This window comes from Eurosta solidaginis, chromosome 4 (assembly GCF_040869045.1).
Source record: "Eurosta solidaginis isolate ZX-2024a chromosome 4, ASM4086904v1, whole genome shotgun sequence".
Lineage (NCBI taxonomy): Eukaryota > Metazoa > Arthropoda > Insecta > Diptera > Tephritidae > Eurosta > Eurosta solidaginis.
Window position 1 is genome coordinate 209,720,652 of NC_090322.1, and position 9,086 is coordinate 209,729,737.

Here is a 9,086-nt window from a genome sequence, read left to right on the forward strand (position 1 = left end):
CCTTGAAATTTTGGCAGGAATACTGTTCGTGGTATTATATATATAAATAAATTAGCGGTATCCAACAGATGATGTTCTTGGTCACCCTGGTCCACATTTTGGTCGATATCTGGAAAACGCCTTCACATATACAACTACCACCACTCCCTTTAAAAGCCTCATTAATACCTTTAATTTGATACCCATATCGTACAAACACATTCTAGAGTCACCTGGTCCACCTTTATGGCGATATCTCGAAAAGGCGTCCACCTATAGAACTAAGCCCCACGCCCTTTTAAAATACTCATTAACACCTTTCATTTGATACCCATATCATACAAACATATTCTAGAGTCACCCCTGGTCCACCTTTATGGCTATATCTCGAGAAGGCGTCCACCTATAGAACTAAGGCCCACTGTCTTTTAAAATACTCATTAAAACCTTTCGTTTGATACCCATATTGTACAAATGCATTCTAGAGTCACCCCTGGTCCACCCTTATGCCAATATCTCGAAAAGGCGACCACCTATACAACTACCACTACTCCCTTTTAAAACCCTCATTAATACCTTTAATTTGATACCCATATCGTACAAACACATTATAGAGTCACCCCTGGTCCACCTTTATGGCCATATCTCGAAAAGGCGTCCACCTATAGAATTAAGCCCCACGCCCTTTTAAAATACTCATTAACACCTTTCGTTTGATACCCATATTGTACAAACGCATTCTAGAGTCACCCCTGGTCCACCCTTATGCCAATATCTCGAATAGGCGACCACCTATACAAATGCCACTACTCTCTTTTAAAACCCTCATTAATACCTTTAATTTGATACACATATTGTACAAAGACATTCTAGAGTCACCCCTGGTACACCTTTATGGCGATATCTCGAAAAGGCGAACACCTATACAACTACCACCACTCCCTTCTAAACCTTCATTAATACCTTTAATTTGATACCCATATCGTACAAACACATTCCAGAGTCACCCCTGGTCCACCTTTATGGCGATATCTCGAAAAGGCGTCCACCTCTAGAACTAAGGCCCACTCCCTTTTAAAATGTTCATTAACCCCTTTCATTTGATATCCATATCGTACAAACAAATTCTAGAGTCAACCCTGATCCTCCTTTATGGCGATATCCCTAAATGGCGTCCACCTATAGAACTATGGCCCACTCCCTCTTAAAATACTCTTTAATACCTTTCATTTGATACACATGTCATACAAACACATTCCAGGGTTACCCCCGGTTCATTTCCGTACATGGTTATTTTCCCTTATGTTGCCACCATAGCTCTCAACTGAGTATGTAATTTTCGGTTACACCCGAACTTAACCTTCCTTACTTGTTTTTTAATTATTTTATTTTCAAGTTTTTAGTCTTTAGTTAATTGCCTGTTATTTCTCATTCTATTTAGTTCATTTAGTGACTCATTATTACAAGGACTCTGTCCTGACAATTTGTTATAACCTAAATCCTTAATACATAATCCTTCTAAAGACTTTACTCGACCCTGCGCCACGTATGCTTGTCCCTCCTCCAACTCCAAAATATTTTGATGTCACTTCTACTGGACTGTATGCAATATTTGCCTCAAATATGAGCCAAATCGGGCATCATAGGTCGCTTTCTATTCATGTATGTATTATGTGTTCCAAATACGGACCAAATCAAATCGGACCACAAATACGATTTTTGTGAATATCTCGATCCTTGCGCCAACTAGCGGCGATTTTTTTTGATAGGTCGCTTTCTATTCTTGTATGTATTATGTGTTCCAAGCATGAGCCAAGTCCGACCACAAATACGATTTTTGTGAATATCTCGATCCTTGCGCCACCTAGCGGCGATTTTTTTCATAAGTCGCTTTTTATTCTTGCATGTATTATGTGTTCCAAATATGAGCCAAATCGGACACCAATATGCTTTATCGGACCACAAATGCGAATTTTGCGAATATCTCGACCAATGCGCCACCTAGCGGCGATTTTTTTTCACAGGTCGATTTCTATTCTTGCATGTATTATGTGTTCCAAATATGAGCCAAATCGGACCACAAATGCGAATTTTGCAAATATCTCGATCCTTGCGCCACCTAGCGGCGATTTTTTGTCTTATTATTGCATTGTCATCGGGTTCTGAACTATATTCCAAGTTTCAAGCTTGTAGCTTATCGGGAAGTTACTTAAAATGTCAATTACAATATTCGTTCACAACGGCCGTGCAAGCTAAATAAAACCGTATAATAAGTGCACATTTTTGGTGTTACTTTATAACTTGAGACTGGCTCAACCAAATACAACTACATTTCTATAAAGTTTGATCGAATTTGGTAGAGCGCTTCTTGAGATATATCATACCAAGCTACGGCTACGTTTCATACCAATAGATGGTGTTTATTTGCATTATTTCATGAAATGGAATAGGTGGTGCTTATATCCATTTTGCATTATTCAATGGAATTGACGTTTCTAGAATTATAATTTGACGTTCGGCATTTCTCAAGTGAAAACCAAACGAAAAAAAGAAGTCATTTTTTTTCATAAAAAAGTAAATTCGGTATATGCTGTGCTTCAATTTGGTAAGTAATGTCCCACTAAGTCCCACTAAATTTATTAAGTGTGATTTTGTTGTGTCAATGAAACAACATTGTAATAGAATTGCGTTGCTTTTCTTCAGAAACAACCATGAATACATTCAAATAATCTTGGAAATTGCTGACCCACTGCATTCTGATGAAGATGTCATACATTTCGCATCGGCAAATTCATTTTTGGCTGGGATTTTGGCAACAAGAATTCAAGAGTATCGATTTCATCGCATTTTTTACGACGAAGCGCTGATGCATTATTTCGGTCAATATTTTAGATCTCTCAATCAAAACCCGACATTCCACAAATTTCAACTGGTTCTTTTCAAATGGTAGCTTCCTTACTGAAAATTTACAATATCTCTTCATTACACAACTGTCCCAACAAACAACGGTTCGGCGCAACGTGTTCAACCTTCTTTCACGACGAGAAATCATTTATTGGGAAAACGAATATACGAGTCGTTGACTGTTTCCATTCAACTTGCAAATTTACGACTATCAAATCCGATAGCCATAAGATTTACATATACAATGTTTCTTCGAAATACGGATCGAGTCAATATTAGAAACATACGCCCACCTGTTTTCGAATCAATATCGCTACAACTATTTGGTGACCTAACTCATGGTTCCCTCGAGTTAAATGAATATATTCACCAGCGCACAGTGTTTCGTGTAGAACAAGCTAGCTGGACAAAAACAAAGTTCTTATTCCAAGAAAAGTGTAATGAGAAATGAAAGAAAACAAACAAAATAACGGAATTTGTGTGTTTTTTTTTTTTTTTTTTTATATTTTTGCTCATATATATTAAGTAATTGAAGTAAGAAGGCAGGAGTGGCCGTAAAAAGCATTGATTAATTTACAAAATTCTTGTTGAATATTAAGCTTCATATTTCTTTTAAGTGAACACTTTTATATAATTTTTTTATGGATTCTAAGCTCGAAGGTAAGTAAAATTTTTTAATAGTAATTCTTTCGCAAATAGAGTATTTTCAATATATTTAACATTCCATTATTAAGAAGAAAAGGTTTTTTTCTCTATATTTTTAAATTTAGGGACAAAAATGTTACATACATCCGCGGACATCCGGGCTTAAGTTTAGATATGTTATAGTCGCAAGTGTTCTCTAATAGTCGAAAGAAAAAACCATTGCGAATTCTTTGCACATCTATTTTTAATTTTTTTTTTTGTAGATTTAGTTATCATTACATATAAAATAGGACGTATGTACGTACCAGCTCCGACGAGATATTTGAACCTTTAAAGCTGATCTACAAACAGCAAAACCAATTCCCAGGTACAGAAAACAAATACGTAGCCATAAAACACACAAAAATAAACGCGCAAGATCAACAAGAGCAAGCCAAAAGCAAAAAGGCGAAAATCACTGACTTCAACCTGCCACAATTTACCGCACCAGTCAATAAGGCATAAAACAGGTACATACAAAGCAATCCTAATGGAGATATAACCACACAGGAACGCTACACAAAACAACTCCATTTGGTAGCATCTACGACCATACCTGAATGTAATATAAATACTGCACAACTGATAACAAATCAGAAAGATCAACGACACTTAATATGGCAGCACAACAATCATTAACTATTCACCCTGTCGGAAAATCAACAACACAAAGCAGTTTAGTTATAACCGTACCAAGAACGGAGTTTTTTGACATTTGGGTTCAACATTCGAAGGAAACCAGATATTTTTATTTTATTTTTTTATTTAAATTTTAAGCTTACTAATATCGGCATATTCGTCGAAGCTGGATCAAAATTGGATCACTTCTGGAAGACATAAGGAGCGATTTTTGAATAAAAACTCGGAGTGGCTTTCGGGTCCAGACTTCACATTTACAATAACGGTGGATTCAAAGTTGCCATCAGACCAACCAACCACTTTTTCAGATAACCCCGGCCACGGAAGACGAAAGAAGGACTTTGTTAGCTGCAGTGAAAAAACCAAACGGCGTCGAGTGGATGACCTCTCGCAATCTAGAAGTCCTGGTGAGTTACTTCATGCGGCAGAAGTATCAACGCAACAGAAAATATTGCTAACATTATAAAAATATCATAGGAAACCACTCAAATATCCGGCAAAAAGATGAAATGTTAGCCAGATGCACGATGCTTGAGCAATGTAGAAGCTTTAGCATACTACGTAGATAGCAAGTCGGCGACTTATGGGTACAAAACGACTCGGAAGTGGAGCATCAAGGCAGGCCATAAGGTTTATCCATCATTTTATAGTCTAAGAAAAGCTAAGGCAGAATGCTATCCAAATGAAATTGATGTGGGTGAAACACATGCGGAAATTAAAGTCCAGCCCGTATTAAATAAAACTGTTGAGCGTTTAGTTTTAGCAAATCAAGAAGTTTTTGTTAGTTTATTACCTACAAACTTGACGTATACTTTAATCAGCAAGTGGGGTTGCGATGGAAGCTCTGGCCATAGCACATATCAGCAAAAGTTGACATTGTTATTATTATTATTGTAATTCACTTTTACATTCCTGACTGGTACTATAAAATAATTTTGCAAAAATTGTAGTGCCAGGATAAATACTCAAATAAATACAAAATATGTATGTACACATTTACAGTCACTCACATAAATAAGTAGACACCCCTTTTTGGACAATTCTTACAATTTTCGCTTTCGCAAATTTATTTTAACTAATTTCCCATAAGAAAATTTGTCACGATCTATAACAAAAACTAAATTATATTTAAAAATGTTTCAAAAATTCGACGAATTTTCATAAAAAATTTTAATTTTTTTTCCGAATTTTTAGAATTTTTTAGAGTATTGAGATTTTTAGTCCCTTCAATTTAAGTACAATAAAGTAATATTCTTAAGTCCTTTAAATTTTTTTTTGGATATATGTCACTTATTCACACGAGTTACTGTATATGAAATAAGCAAATGTATCCATATGAAGTAAAATTTTTGGAAAAAAATAAAAAAACAAGAACATATGGCTGAAAAAAATGACGTAGTTGTAATAAATGACTGCATATGAAACGGAAAATCTCATAAAATAATTTTGTCCAGCTAGCTTGTTCTACACGAAACACTGTGCAGCGTCCCGAAATTTGTTGTTCCTACACACTTACTAACTTTTTTACTCTGATGCCTTAAGAATAAAAAAATTAAAAAAAAAGTAATGAAGAAATGTATTTATGATGTGTTGTACTGATTCATCTGCATCTGATCGAGTTTTCTTAAACAAGAGTATGAACAATGAACATGGCTGCCATTTTGGTAGTAGGAATTTTTCAGATACAATGGAAAGATATGCACCACGACTCAACATATCTGTCACATTGTACTTTCGGTGTATATTGACATTAGGTCTTTTTGTTTTGAAATAAAGAGAATCGACACGTGTGTTCAATATTTATGTAGTTTTCGATTCATAATTGATTATTTCTTCATTTTCAATTTAATTCATATCAATATTTATAATACATTGGGAATTCCTTCTGTAAGTATGTCGTATCGTCGGGGGGAGCCTGAAATCCATAGAGGGCGCAACCCCAGGTGGCGGATAGGGGAATGCATCCCAGATATGGCTTGTAGGAGAGAAATCAAATATCTCCCGCGGACCACAAAGGCCGAAGAAGGACACTTCGTTAATAAAACAAAAAATCCTGTCGCCTCTTTGGGAGCCGAGTAACCGGCAGGTGGGCGTCTGTTCTCCATGTAAGGAGCGGCCTGCTTCGAGCAATCTGTGAACTCATCACTCGCTGATTGAAACTTAAATAATATTCTAGCATGATTCAAAACGCTAACTGAAACTATTCTCCATGGGGTAACCAGCATTTGGGACGGAATCCCCCTGCTTCGGCAGCTGGCACATCGGATGTGGAGGTGCCAAATTCACGCTGTAATATTAGGATGAATGAAACTGAAACGACCGACCAAGATCACATTCCAGAAAGTAACCACCATCACAGAATCGGCATGAAGCATAAAACACAAATATGTACATGGAATGTACGAACTCTATATGATAGTGGTAAGCTTCAACAACTACGGAGGGAAATGCAGCGATACAAAATAGACATATTAGCCATACAAGAGTGCAGATGGACAAGATATGGCCGAATAAATGACCAAGGAACAACGTTCCTATACTCGGGCCGAAATCAAGGAGAGAGTCACACCAGCGGCGTAGGTTTTTTAATAACAAGCACAATAGCGAAAAGTATCATTGAATGGGTGCCGATAAGCCCCAGAATTATTGTACTTAAACTCCGCACTAGAGCAAGGAAACTAGTCATCATCAATGTTTATGGACCAACAGAAAGCCAAAACGACGAAATCAAAAACGAATTTTTCGATACGCTCAACAGCTGCGCAAATTCACACGGGGACATATCAAGGGGACATATGTGTTATTCTAGGTGACTTTAATGCTGAAGTTAGATCTGATAATGATGGTCTAGATATGTACCTGGTGATCGGTGGAGCTTATTCCCACATAAATTAGTCCACAAAACAACATGGACGCCTCCGGAAACCAAATTGATCACGTACTAATAAACAGCAGATGGAGGTCATCCTTGCTAGATGTGCGCGTTAAAAGAGGAGCATATTTTGGTAGCGATCACTACCTTGTAGCTGGTAGTTTCGGATTTAAGGTAGCCGCAGTACAGAAAAACATCCAAAAAATGAGCAAGAAAATTGATATTGAGAAACCAAAGTATGAAGAATATCTGAATGCCTTTAATGCCGCAATACGCGCTACAGGCTAGACTCCGTTAATAATATCTACCAAGAACTTAGTAGCAGTATCCTTGGACACAAAAACAAAGCAAAGAAACTATGGCTAACAAATAATACGTGGACACTTATTGAACAGCGCCGCAAAATTAAAGAATGGCTTCGCAGACGGAGGAACAACAATGACACGGAGGAAGCAAGGCAGTTATCCGCCAGATATAAAGAAAAATGCAAGCTACTTAAGAAGTCTGCTAGAAAAAACAAGAGGGAATGGGCTGACACATTAGCAAGTCGAGCTGAAGCGGCAGCCAGATTAAATAATGTGAGGTAACTCTATGAGATTACTAGGCAACTCACCGGAAAATACAGGAGTGGCCAAAAACCAGTAAAAGACTTAAACGGAAATCTTATTACTGAAAGCGAACAACAAATGAGTGTATGGGTGGAACACTTCAAGAAAGTATTAAATAATCCTGTAGGTGAAACGGCCTTAAATTCGAACACTACTGCTGCAAACTACAACAACCAACCCCACTTCAATGTAGTAAACAGCGTGCCTCCTACGAAAATGAAATAATTTCAGCAATAAAGTCCTTAAAAAAGGGCAAAGCCACAGGAACTGATGACATATATGCTGAATACCTCATAGCAGATTTAGATACCGCAGCTGAAACCTTACTTCCAATCTTCCGTCAGGTATGGGAAGAAGAATCCTACCCTCGTCAGTGGAATGAAGGCATACTGCAAAAAGGGAGATACCTCTGATTGTAGGGAGATATTCTCAATTCCTAACAAAGTGTTTTCCACGATCTTACTGTCCCGAATTCAAGAGGCGGTGCACGGAACTCTAAGAGAAAATCAGTTTGGCTTTAGACAAAACCGATCCTGTATTGATCTAATAAATACCGTCCGAATCATTGTTGAACAATGCCGTGAATACAGAACATCAGCTTATTTACTTTTTATTTACTTTAAAAAAGCCTTTGATAGTCTCGACAGGAAATACATTTGGGAAATACTACGAAAACGAGGGATGCCCAATAAAATAATTAACATTATAAAGGCAATGTATGCCGAATTTAAGTGCCGGGTCAGTTACGATGGGTGCCTCTCAGAACCCTTCGAAGTTAAAAGCGGGGTACGACAGGGATGCATACTCTCGCCGCTCTTGTTTATCTTGGCATTAGGCGAGATTATGAGGAACGTAGAAAATGGTGGACACGGTGTACAATGGACGCCTTTCACTCAGCCAGGGGATTTAGAATATGCAGACGATGTCTGTCTGCTAAGTCACAGAAGTACTGACCTTCAACACAATTTAGAAGCTGTCAACACACATGCAAAGGAGGCCGGATTAAGCATCAATACAGCGAAAATGAAAGTCATAAGATGCGGCTAAAGTATTTCATCAAGGCCATTAATGCTTACGGTTGACGAAAATGAAATCGAAGGTGTAGAGTCCGTTGTTTATCTTGATGGTATTGTCTCAAATAAGAGCGGTGCAGATGACGGCGTTCGGTCTCGCATAAACAAAGCAAGAATGGCTTTTGGGCAACTGGAGGTCCAGTCAAATGTCTTTAAAAATGAAGTTTCGACTGTTTAATTCGAATGTTAAATCAGTACTCTTTTATGCTTTCGAGACATGGAAAAGCTCAACTTTAATTCAGAAACGTCTACAAGTTTTTATTAATAAATGTCTGCGCCGAATCCTGAAAATTCGATAGCCGGAAAGAATTTCAAATGACGACTTAT